This window comes from Macrobrachium rosenbergii, chromosome 10 (assembly GCF_040412425.1).
Source record: "Macrobrachium rosenbergii isolate ZJJX-2024 chromosome 10, ASM4041242v1, whole genome shotgun sequence".
NCBI lineage: Eukaryota > Metazoa > Arthropoda > Malacostraca > Decapoda > Palaemonidae > Macrobrachium > Macrobrachium rosenbergii.
In genome coordinates this window covers 29640053-29652552 of record NC_089750.1, presented here as the reverse complement: position 1 = coordinate 29652552, position 12500 = coordinate 29640053, and the positions used below count along the sequence as shown (strand labels likewise).

The 12500-nt window shown below is 34.3% G+C and overlaps 1 protein-coding gene across 16 annotated transcripts in view; it reads left to right on the top strand.

Annotated features, from left to right (window-relative positions):
* ATP8B (ATPase phospholipid transporting 8B) overlaps positions 1–12500 on the top strand; it is a 620401-nt gene that overhangs the window by 232543 nt on the left and 375358 nt on the right. For all 16 annotated transcript variants that reach the window (XM_067110108.1, XM_067110102.1, XM_067110090.1 and 13 more), the window contains one exon: positions 423–476. The gene's annotated coding sequence lies outside the window, so the exon portion shown is untranslated. The remainder of the gene's footprint in view (positions 1–422; positions 477–12500) is intronic.

Sequence of the window (12500 nt, the reverse complement as noted above, 5' to 3'; positions counted from 1 at the left end):
GGTTTACGAATTGACAAAGGATTAAGTTTTGTAACTGTGAAAAAACACACGCGATTGTATTTATTGTGTCACGTAATTTCGTTTTGAATTTATCATCAAATGTGAACTACTAAAAAAAAAGGCAAGGAAGGCCCTGGTTTTACCTAAAATATATCTCTAATTCGGGACCGTCGAGTTTTAAAAAAATCCAATTATAGTTACGTGAAGTTTTCTTATTTTCACGCTTCATGGATCAACATTTCCTTTAAAGTTGCAATGAAAACTTTTTTGTATTAAGTTAAGCTATCTTTGTTGGGAACTTATATTAAGGCTTATTGATCTCTTAGGCTGTTTTGTATGATTTCCTTTTATTACTTTTATATTTGTTTGAGTTTCTGATTGCTTGGATTTATCTTTTAACTTGGTGATTTTTTTCTTTCCAGGCTTCCAATACGAAAAATCAATGGAAATTAGTATTGCAGGAAGATCTATATAAGGTAAGATGTAAACTCTATCCACCGCACTTGAATTTTTTTATTTTTATATGAGTGCCTTGCCTGCCTGTACGTATGTATATAAAGATGCATATATGTGTGTGTATGTGTGTGCGTGTGTGTGTGTGTATATATATTGATAATGTTTGACACTGTAAAAGTGGAAGGAATAATATGGTTGGCGTGCAACATTGTTATTATCTGTGCACCCAACTTCCTACGAAGGGCAGCATTGACTCAGAATTCCATCACACAATGAAATTTAGTAACCCCTATGTATCAGCTGAAACACGGAGGAGACATTCAGTTAATATCTTTAGTTCTCTCTCTCTCTCTCTCTCTCTCTCTCTCTGTGTGTGTATAGAATGAATAAGACAAGGGGCATAGAAAATGAATTTTCTGTATTAAAATCAATAAATTACTTTGTGTTTTTCTATTTCCCTGTAGTTCTGTTCCGTAACGAGACAAATAAAGAATGAGGAAAGATAGAAAAAAAAATAGGAAAGAACATCAGGCATAAAGCCATTATCTATAATTGTGCAGATAGACTGTTAATATCATGTTGAATTATTGCATATCTTCGATTTTGATGAAATGTAAAGTAGTTGATGTTTCCAGGGTTTAAAAGTCTTAAGAAAATGTCAAGAATTTTTGATCACCGTTACTGTTATTGTTAGGCATTTTTGACTCGTGCAAGGATCCCAGATCAGGTTAAAAATATAGGCTTTTGGATGCTTGACCGTGACGGTTATGTTGATACTGTATCTCGTATTTCTGTACCGGCATGCAGATTCACAGATACTGTTTTTATATGTCATTATTATTATTATTATTATTATTATTATTATTATTATTATTATTATTATTATTATTATTATTATTATTATTATTGCTGCTTCAGCTCCATTTATTTTGTAGAAGACTTTTTCTATTTTCCTTATTGTGGACTTCTCTGGAGGGGTCTGTCGAAACGTCGCGGCAACAACTATACGTCATAATATTCTAACTGTATAGAATATATAAGAAAGCATAATCCAGATTTTTTACTTTTCCCCCATGAAATGGCAAATATAGGCGAGCTATTATTATTATTATTATTATTATTATTATTATTATTATTATTATTATTATTATTATTATTATTATTAACGTGAAGAAACGCCCCAAAATTACATGGTTAAAAATCCACAAAACCATAAATATACATTATCTGCCGGCGCTCGGAAAATGCCCTTTTCAGAAAGTACGAAAGGCTGTGGGAACCAGTCATTAAAATTTACATAATTTACATTTGTATATTTCAGGATTGATTTATCTAAGCATTACAGTCATATGTAGGTAGAAGGTCCTCTTTCAAAAAAGTAGAAAAAGTAAAGTATACCTTAGTTTAACCAGACCACTGAGCTGATTAACAGCTTTCGTAGGGCTGGCCCGAAGATGAGATTTATTTTACGTGACTAAGAACTGATTGGTTACCTAGCAACGGGACTACAGCTTATTGTGGAATCCGAACCACATTATAACGAGAAATGAATTACTATCACCAGAACTAAATTTCTCTGTTTCTTCATTGGCCGGTCGGAGAATCGAGTGAGATGTGATTGCTAGATCAGCTGCATCCAATTTGTTTGAAACTTTTCAGTCTTTCTTATGACTGCTTTTTGTCTGCTACTGCATCTCGCCAGCATGACAAATATAGAAGAGCACTGGCGGAATTTGGTAACAGAGTAAAAGCATAGACTGAAAAATCTTTATGCAGATTCAAAGCAGCGGAAGATTGAAAACACTTTATACAAATTAAATGCAGCTGTCGCATCAGTCACATTGCCCAAAAGATTTTCCTGTACAGAAGAGAAATTCTGCTCCAAACAGTAAGATTTATTGTTGTTTCAATTGCTGGAAGAGAATAAAATATAAATTTACCTTTAATTATGTTTTTAGGAACGTAGAAATAACTTGGTAATGAGGTACTCGTGAGGTTCATATAAAGATCCGTATAAATCCTTTATAGCATATGATATATTTTTCTTTCTTTGTTGACCTTTATCCCTGTGATTAGTGTGTCAATGTACTTCTGATGTTTATTAATTTGTCTCAGGATGAAAGATGCACGTGGAGGCAGCCACGGGTCCAGGACCTAAATGTCAGTTGGCCTTTCGGTTTGATATTTCATTTTAAGGTTAAGGTCGTCTAAAGAGAGAGAGAGAGAGAGAGAGAGAGAGAGAGAGAGAGAGAGAGAGAGAGAGAGACGTATTCTTAGTTTGCATTTTTTCCGTCTTTTCCTTCAACTCCAGTAGAGTTCTTTCTCATTATCCTCCTCTTTCCAGCCTTTTCTTATTTAGTGTGACGTTCGTTTCAGGAAGAAATTGGGCCATTAGAAAAATAACTTGACAAAACACTGCTCACTGGGCTGTTCTTTTTATGCTGGTGGTACTCCCGAATATTTATTAGCTAATTTTACCCTCCTGCTGTTTGCCATTTTTGCTTATGAATATCAGTATGTTCAACAATATATATATATATGCAAATATATTGAATGGTATAATGTAATTTTAGTTCTTTTGTATCTAACACTTTTATTTCTAGTCATGTGATGTTCACTTTAAGAGATGGTTCATTACGTAAAGGTAAAGCTCTTTTACAGTATTTTGTAGTTAGCTTTTATTTGTATTGCCGTCCTTCAAAAAACGTCACAGATGATCACACAGGTAACTTAAGAATGGTATTTTATATACATATAAATCATTCCCATTCTAATTTGATCCCTTAGTCTTCTGTAGTTTTCCGTGTGAGGTTTTCCTGCAAGTTACCCACCCTCTAAGAAAAAGAAACACTTCTGTTGTGGTTCATCTCATTGTTGAGAGAGAGAGAGAGAGAGAGAGAGAGAGAGAGAGAGAGAGAGAGAGAGAGAGACGTTCTGCTCCGTAATTTGAGAACGAAAAATAATCAGTCCCAAAATTAACTTTGTAATGTAGGCACTGCAGTGGGAAATTAGAGGCTGCTACCGTTATGTTTTTTTTTTTTTTTTTTGGGATAACTGGATTGTTTACAAATTTGGGAAATTTGTAGATTTACTTTTCTCTTTGCTCAGAGCTTTTGTAGTTAGTGGCAAGCCAAATCTTTTTTTTTTCTGTCAGATTATCTTTGTAATGTGAAAACCGGCACACCTACCAGCTTTCAAACTGCACCTAGAATCGTCACTGATGACAACGCATATGAAGATCCAGACCCTGATGTCTCGGGACAATAGAGAGTATTTCGTGCGGTTGTACACGGGAACACAGTCTTGCATATATTTTGGTGCCCTTTAAATCATAATTCAGCATGTTTCTTCGACCGAACATGACTTGGTATGTTGGCCTATGGTCTGAATTTCTGAAAGGAATAGTCAGAGGATATTTAATGACCCACTGATTTTGGACAAGGTTAAGATCACTGCGAAGATACTGACATTTCTTGTTTGTGCCAGAACCTTTTAGTATAGGAGTTGACAAAATTTTCAGTGCCTTTTGGTCAAGGACAGAATAATGTTCCTTAGTTTCATTATAATATGTTTTATGGATCTGTGTTAAGGATCCATTCACAAAACATAAACCGATATGTTGCCAGTGTTGTGCTGTGCTCTTTCAGTTTATTCCTAGCATTTCGTGTATGTGTGCCACTTCATGTTGTTGTTATTATTATTATTATTATTATTATTATTATTATTATTATTATTATTATTATTATTATTATTATTACTCAAAATGAATTAACGTGAAAAAGCGTAAAAGGCAATTAGCTTACAAAATACGCTTGCACAGAATAAGATGTCCATGTGATTAAAGAGAAAGCAGACATGTAATAAAGATGTTTACAAACAAACACGTAAATTTCAAAACAGTAATACAATTCGGAAAAACTGAGGCCTCGCTGCATTCCACTTATCATTGTATTACAGAGTCTCTTAAATCTGTAAGCATAAGCATCGATAGTTCTGTCGGGATGCTCAATTCACGGTTTTACATTTAAAGGAAATGAAGTTAAGATAATGTTAAAGAACTGCGGAGATCAACAGAATAGTTGATGCTTATCCCAGTTTTTTCCCGTGTGAGATGATGTATTTTGAAAAGCCATAGAAGAAAGAAAGATTGGAGCTGAAGGTAACACCAATGATTATCACATATTAATAGCTATGAAGTACCTGGTTACCTATGCAAGACCACTCAGCCGCAATTCAGCCTTATGCACCGCTGACTAACCTGTTCCACCAAAGCTGTGGGTGGACAACTTTCACAGAAAAAATCTTGTTTTTCAGTTTAATTCTTCACAACTTATATATCGGTTGTTAACATATTAAATATATTTCTAGTTATATATATTACTTCTCGTATGATGTAAGTCTAGTGCATTCTTCGTTATTCCTTGTTCTCTTTTTCACACATGAATATTTTGCTTTGTGGAGCTTGCTAAGCAAGTTCATGACTTTTATCCTCGCTCCATAAAAACCGTGTACTTAGCATGAATAATAATGATAATCATCATCTTTTGTTTATGTTATCTCTATATACCGGTATTGCTTTTTGATTACAGAAGGTTTTTCTCGCTTATTCTTCTCGTCATGTCTTTCCCTTCATGCTGTACGCTTTTGTTGCCTCTTTCTCCATGTTTCCCCGCATGTGAGCTCTAGCCAGAGCAAACAACGCCCCACTTTGGCTTCTCGTGTAACAGACAAAATATACGGACACCATCGACCCACCATTTTGGGGCCGTTTACCAAGTCGATGAAAAGAATGACGTCCTATTTTTGCTTAATTTTACGAAGGCGTGAACTGGAAATTGATTCGTTATTTTGATTTTATTGTTATTTTTTTTTCCTGCGAAAGATAACTAGTTTTTCACGATAGACGATGCCTGCATCGGATTCTTAGGAAAGCTCTCAGGTGATGACAGACTTGCCATCTGATGAGGAGGAACAGGATGCCGGAAGCGCAGCAGAAGGCTGACGATATCGGACTTTTCAGAAGAAAAGGGAAGGGCTGTAATCGATGTGTGTCTTGTTGTTGTAGATTCCACGCGCTATTTGTTGGAAAATGATAGTCGCACGTAATAAGACAGTTTACACACATAAATGATGTATATATATATATATATATATATATATATATATATATATATATATATATATATATATATATATATATATATATATATATATATATATATATATATATATATTAATATATATATAATATATACATATACTGTATATGTATGTATATATATATATATATATGTATAATATATACGCATATATAAATATATTTACTGTATATACTGGTCCAGGCCCCCAAGGACGCGTGAAGCAAAAGACTCGTGTGAAATTGCACCACTCAAGTCTACTATTTTTGATTTTGTACAAGTCTCCACACTTCCCCAGTTCCCTTTTCATAGTTGTCATACAGGTACTGTAGTCTGGGTCTACCAACTCTCTTGGTGCCCACAAAAGCCTGGTTGTGCAAAGGACATTTCCAAGACATCTATATTTCATCATTGTCTCATCTGCATATAGAAATTCATAATTTCCATTTTGGTATAAGTTATTTTTCTTTTATACCATCTGAATCCTAATAATCTTCTTGGGGCTTTATTCTAAAATCAACAAAATCTTATAATCCTTTTTCATATTTATAACATGATTATATCCGTATAGCAATATGGATCGTACTGAACATGTACAATCTTAATTTCGCGTGTAGCTTAGTCTGTTTGATATGCAAATGTTATTCAGCCTGCCCATCGTGATATTTAGACTTTCTTTGAATTCCAAATGAAGAGAACCTATACTGGACATTATTGTTTCTGAGTAACTGAAGATAAACGTTACTGATCGTTTCTTCAGCTAATGTCATTTCATCCCTTGTGTGCTTACAAGCCTTCATTACTTCTCTTTTTCTTAGATTTATTTTGAGTCCCATGTCCAGATGTATGGTGGCTTCTGCTTAGCAGGGTTTGTAAATCTTTTAGTGTTTTGCTGATGAAAACAGCATCACCTGCATATTCAAAGTCTACATTGTCAAATGTATGTATGTATGTATGTATATGTATGTATGTATGTATATGTATACATAGGTATACATATATACATGTGTTTGTATATGTATGTCTATATTATATGTGTGTGTGCTTGTCTGTACTCTCCTTGTTTCCTCACATGCATAGGTACAGTAATACGTACATACAACTGTGTGTATGCATTTTTCTTATCTATACACAAGTTCTCTCTCTCTCTCTCTCTCTCTCTCTCTCTCTCTCTCTCTCTCTGATCTGAGTAAAGCTTATTGGCGATCCGAGTGCAATTGCTGGAGGAGCAAGGGCTCTCGTCGTGATTCTTGATGTTCTCCATTTATATTGATATCAGCAATATCCTCCACATTCTCGCGTCCATTTCTAGACTCTGCTCTCCGTTGTTATTCTGCTGGTCGCTTTTTTCGTTTGATTTCTTTCTTTTGTTCAATGTTTTCGTTCCTTCTCGTTTCATTTTTTTGTTTGTCTTTTGTATGTTTTCGTTCCTTTGTTCGTCTCCTTTTTGGTTCTTTTCCTGTTTGCAATGTCATTTGTTTAAAATTCTTCGGTTGCTTTGTTAGTTTTCTCTCTTTCCCCTTGTGCTGTTTCCTTGTTTTCTGTTTAAATATCTTTTACCTTCATTTGCTCGGTTCAAAGCTTTGATCGTTTTCTGTAGTTTGATCATTTCCCTTCTTTTGTTCACGTCTCCGTCCTTTGGTGATACTTCTTTCGCTGTGCTTTCTTTATGCTGTTGCTTCTACAACCAAGTAGTTTTCCCCGTTTTTGTCCTCTCGTATGATTTCGTTTTGATGGCATTATTATTATTATTATTATTATTATTATTATTATTATTATTATTATTATTATTATTATTATTATTATTATTATTATTATTATTATTATTATTATTATTATTATTATTATTTTAAATATCAGAACATATGGACTGTGTGTGCAGGGAAGGTATAGATTTGGGGTATTTTTGTCCTCGATTTAATTTTGAAGATCAGGTTAACCTTGGTCAACCTTTTTTGGGTTGATTTTGTTTGAACTTGTTATAGGTCCCATTGGGTTTGGTTAATGTTTCCCCCCAAACATTTTTGGCCTTGACTTTATCAGGTCAAAGGTCAGTTTAATGGTCAACATTTTACTATTTTTGATATTGATGAAAATCAGGTCAGAAGTTAGTTTAAAGGTCAGCATTTCTGATACTGATGAAATTTGTTAGGTTGTTACCTTTCAGGCTGGTATGATCTTGACGTGTTTTAAGGCCTGTCTTTTTTTAAGGCAGAAATGATGTTTTCCTCAGAGTTTATGACGCTTGTTAGATAGGTACAGCATGCAGCAAAACTCATTTGACTCGATTTCAGTGATTTTCTTGAGAAAGTCACTAACTGGCAACTCACCTTCACATTTCTAATGACACTACGTTGCAACGACGAAGCATTTTGCAACTTCGCTCAAAAAAAGATACAGTTCACTAAGCATGGTTTTAAAGTATCAGTGCTATATTTTCTATCAAAATATCAGATAGATCAATATAAAAACATTAACACTGTAATTTTTAATTATGGTAAATATGAAACGACGTAAATACTTAATGAATTTGACTTTTTAGCCACCATAGTAATGTATTTAACGTAATGAACGTATCGGAGATGTAGCTGTGGGCGTGGTCTAACCAGACGTCAACTGCTTAAATGGCTCAGTTTGCCTCCCCTCGCCTTACCCGTAGGCCAGGGGTTCTCGCCCTGGGGTACGCGCACCCCCAGGGGTACGTGAGAGGACCTTTTGGGGTACGTGACAGGTTTCTCAAAATACTTCGGTTTTGAATAACTGCAAACCTGTTTGTAGAAAGTGGCCTACATGTGCGTTGTCAATGTCTCAACTGTAAAAGATTCTTTCGGTAGTTTGTCATCTGGTCAACAACGGCAAGTTCTTATTCTGCTTAGCAAAGAAATGTGTACGGAACCTCCTGATGTTTCCTTCTACATACCGCTGTGAGCAGTGATTTTCAGCACTGAGCTTGATTAAAAACAAGTTACGTTCACGTCTTGCAGTCAAAGACGACATAAGAGTGGCTCTTTCAAAAACTGTGCCTGTGGGTAGCAAAGAAACGGGCCCAAACATCTCACTGAATTAGTCTATACTTGTATTTTAATGCAGTCACACTCACTAACTTCCCTATAAGTAAGTAACTAGTTACTAATAACTAGTTGCGAGGCTTAACTGTCAGCATTAGTTCGCAGTCAGTGGAACACAATGCCTTCTTAATACTATTTTGTTATTTTTTTTCATGCTAGTGACGCTAGTCACGCACACAGTAATATCCCCATGAGTAACTAGTTATAAGCTGTATATAGCACCACTACCTCAAAGTCACAGTTATTGGAAAAATGTGTCTGATCTAGTTTTGTTTTATTATTTTTATATGCTATTCACACACATTGACTTACCTATCACTGTTACTAGATACAAGTTGCAACTGGCTGCAAGCAGCACTAGTTCACTGCCACAGTGATCGAAAACTGTCTGATATAGTTCTGTTTTAGTAAATGTATTGCATGCTAGCAGCCAGTCACATAGTGTTTCCCTGTGAAGTACTAGTTCCTATCAACACTACCGCATAGTGACATACTCTCATTAACTGGAAATTTTGTCTGGTCCACAATTATAACACAATTTGAACTTAATGAACTAAGTAAAAAACCATGCATTTCTTTTTACCCTTCCTGATGCTGCAGTGTGGGTAAGGGTTACGTGACCAATATTGAAAGACTTCAAGGGGTACATAAGATTAAAAAGGTTAAGAACCCCTGGCCTAGACTCCAGAGCCATATTATTATTATTATTATTATTATTATTATTATTATTATTATTATTATTATTATTATTATTATTATTATTATTTTGTAATATGTTGTTGTTGTCATTCTCCAGAATCTGCACACAATAGGTGTGACTGATAATGTCCGACCTGATTTATAGTCTTCCATTCCTAAGTAAAAGTAAAATAATAAAAAGGTAGAATTAATTGTATTTCTAATAGCTAAGACTACTCTCCACCTCGCTTATTTATATATTTATTTTCTCTTCAAACTGAAGAAACCCCTCGGAAGACTAGAACTATGTAGCCTTAGCTATAGCCGAAGCTATGACTTGTAATAATTTATTGCAAGTATCGAAATCATGATCTTGACCAACATTTGCTTTATACACAAAACTACAAAAGCGAAAAGAAGTAATGACTTTGAATTCATATCCCAAATGCATCAATTTTTATCATTAACTTTTCTTTTTTACTCCATCGCGACGTCCTCTTTCACAGTTTCACTGTATTCAGACTGACGGTTCCACGACTCCGGGAGTCACGGTGAGCCGAGGGATTCATGCTACAGTATATAACGTATTTAGTTTTCGCTCTGAAATATTATTGTACCATAAAATATTTTTGTTTTTCACGATCCAATATATTGCAATTATAAAATTCTACATAACAAGTTACCCACTTTTCCTCATACATACACGTGTTTACAAAGTAAAATTGAAGATTTAATACTAAGTGGCAACTCGAGAACACTTGTCCAGTACAAAAATAAAAGAATTTGCGAGTTTTGCTGCATACTGTACATTGGCGCTGGTAATTACTTCCCCAGTATGCCTGTTTTCATGGTCATAGGTTTCTTATAATGGGCGTAATTTGAGCGTGCTTTTTCTATATCTTAGGATTGATCATAGATAGAGGTCTTCTGTCTTCAGATGCATTATTGATCATAGATAGAGGTCTTCTGATGCATTATTGATCATAGATAGAGGTCTTCTGTCTTCAGATGCATTAATTAAGTTAAGGGTGAAACGGTGGTCTGTGGAAGATGGAGGTATGTTACCCCTTCAGTTTGACGTCAACTATTTACTCGGTATCTCCTCCAAAATCCTGTTATTATTATAGGCACTTCTATTACTTTTATCATTATTTTAACAAACGAAATCATTATTTCTGCTTAAGCCATGTGCTACAATGATCGTATTTAATGTTTATCAGAACGGATGAAGCTGAAATGCAGTTGTTTATTTTGTTTTTCATTCTCTGGTTTTGATGGTGTTTGCTTTTATATTATTATTTTTCTGTATTCCATCTTTTGTATATCTTTTATTTTGTTCTTTTTCTTATTCATTTTATCTCAGTTATATGCAGTTGTCAATTTCCCATTCTATCTCAGAAGTTTGGCTTAAAATAATTTCTTATTTAATTTGTCTTGTATTGTATCGTTGTAGTTTTGCCATGCTTTTACTTTTTTATATTTCGCTATTTCGTGTTTCTTCTGAAGTTAGTATTTTTTCAATTGTTGAGTTACTTAATTAATTTGTATGTCCATCTTTGATTTGCAATTATTTATTCACCAGAGCAATGACTCAATGATAAGGTCAGCGTGAAGTTGTTAACATCTCAGTATTTTACTGTTTATTTTCAATTTTTTGTTTCATAGATGTAATGTTATAGTGAACACCTTCTGCTACCTACAATATATGCTTAATTTTTCCCATGGCTTGCGAACCAAGGACATTGTTCTTAGTGTATGATGCAATGACACAATAAGTTTTAAGTTGCTGAAATTTCATTGTGGTAATTATTATTAGTTATTTATTATTATTATTATTATTATTATTATTATTATTATTATTATTATTATTATTATTATTATCAATAACTTCTGCATCCCAGGGTTTATGGTGCATATTGAAGGGTCAGGGCCAGCGCCTACATGAAATTTGTCTTACTGTGTCTTTTCAAAAAGACAACTTTTGAAGAAAGTCTTTTTATATATATACCAACTGATAAGTCTTGGTGTGCAAATTACGAAAATGTAATTTCGCCCCTTTATTAGGTGTGACGTAAAAAAATGTACATGTGTAAGAATGCAGGTGTATATATATATACATATACATATATATATATATATATATATATATATATATATATATATATATATATATATATATATATATATATATATATATATATATATATATATATATATATATATATATATATATACACACACACACAAGATAAGAAGGCCCATAAAACACTATTTGAACGTTGCAACCATATATTTCGGGCACTTCCTTTTGTGCCCCTGTTCACTGGAACAATATGGACAGATGAAATGTTACAAGGGTATATATACAAAGCATATATAGGTGTGGCATTAAGTCTCCGATGGTATGCAGGTGACCGTTTCCTAAGAAGGAGGAGAGTAAACTGTTCCCTAGTGGTTAACCCCCGTTTGGCGTCGATTCTGGTGGTCGTGTGCTTTGGAACATCTTCTTCAGGAGCGGTCTGAGGATTAAAGCATCGATGTCGTCCGATTTCCAATGTCCTCCTGACAAGTTCATATTGTTTGTTTGATTGATGATAGCAGATTCCAGCATCTTTCCTTTGTATGGACAGCTACTTTTGAAAACCAGCTCCGCCCCACTCCAGTTTATGATATGTCCTGTATTTCTGATATGTAGGAAAATCCCCGAACTCTGAAACGTAATGTACTGATCTTTTGTGCTCTGTTATTCTTTGTGAAAGCGATCTACCTGTCTCCCCCACGTAAATGTCATTACAATTGCTACACGGTATCTTGTAAACTCCGGCTTCTTCCTCTTTGTTATTTAAGTGTGCGTTAATGAGCGAACTCCCGATGGATTTGGGATAATGGAAAATGAAGGGATTGTTAGACCTGAGTTGTTTGGTGGCTTTTTGGATGTTTTCATCGTAAGGAAGCTTTATTTTGTTGTTAAAATCTATTTGTCTGTTGTGAGTGGGACCTCTATAGTATATTTTATTCACTTTGTTAATAGCCCTCTCGATAATGTGTGGTGGATAGAGCAGTTGCGTTAGGTGTTGGCGGATCATGTTGAATTCTTTATCTAGGTACCCATTTGAACATATCCTAAGTCCTCTGAGGAATAAGTTGCACCCTACCATGA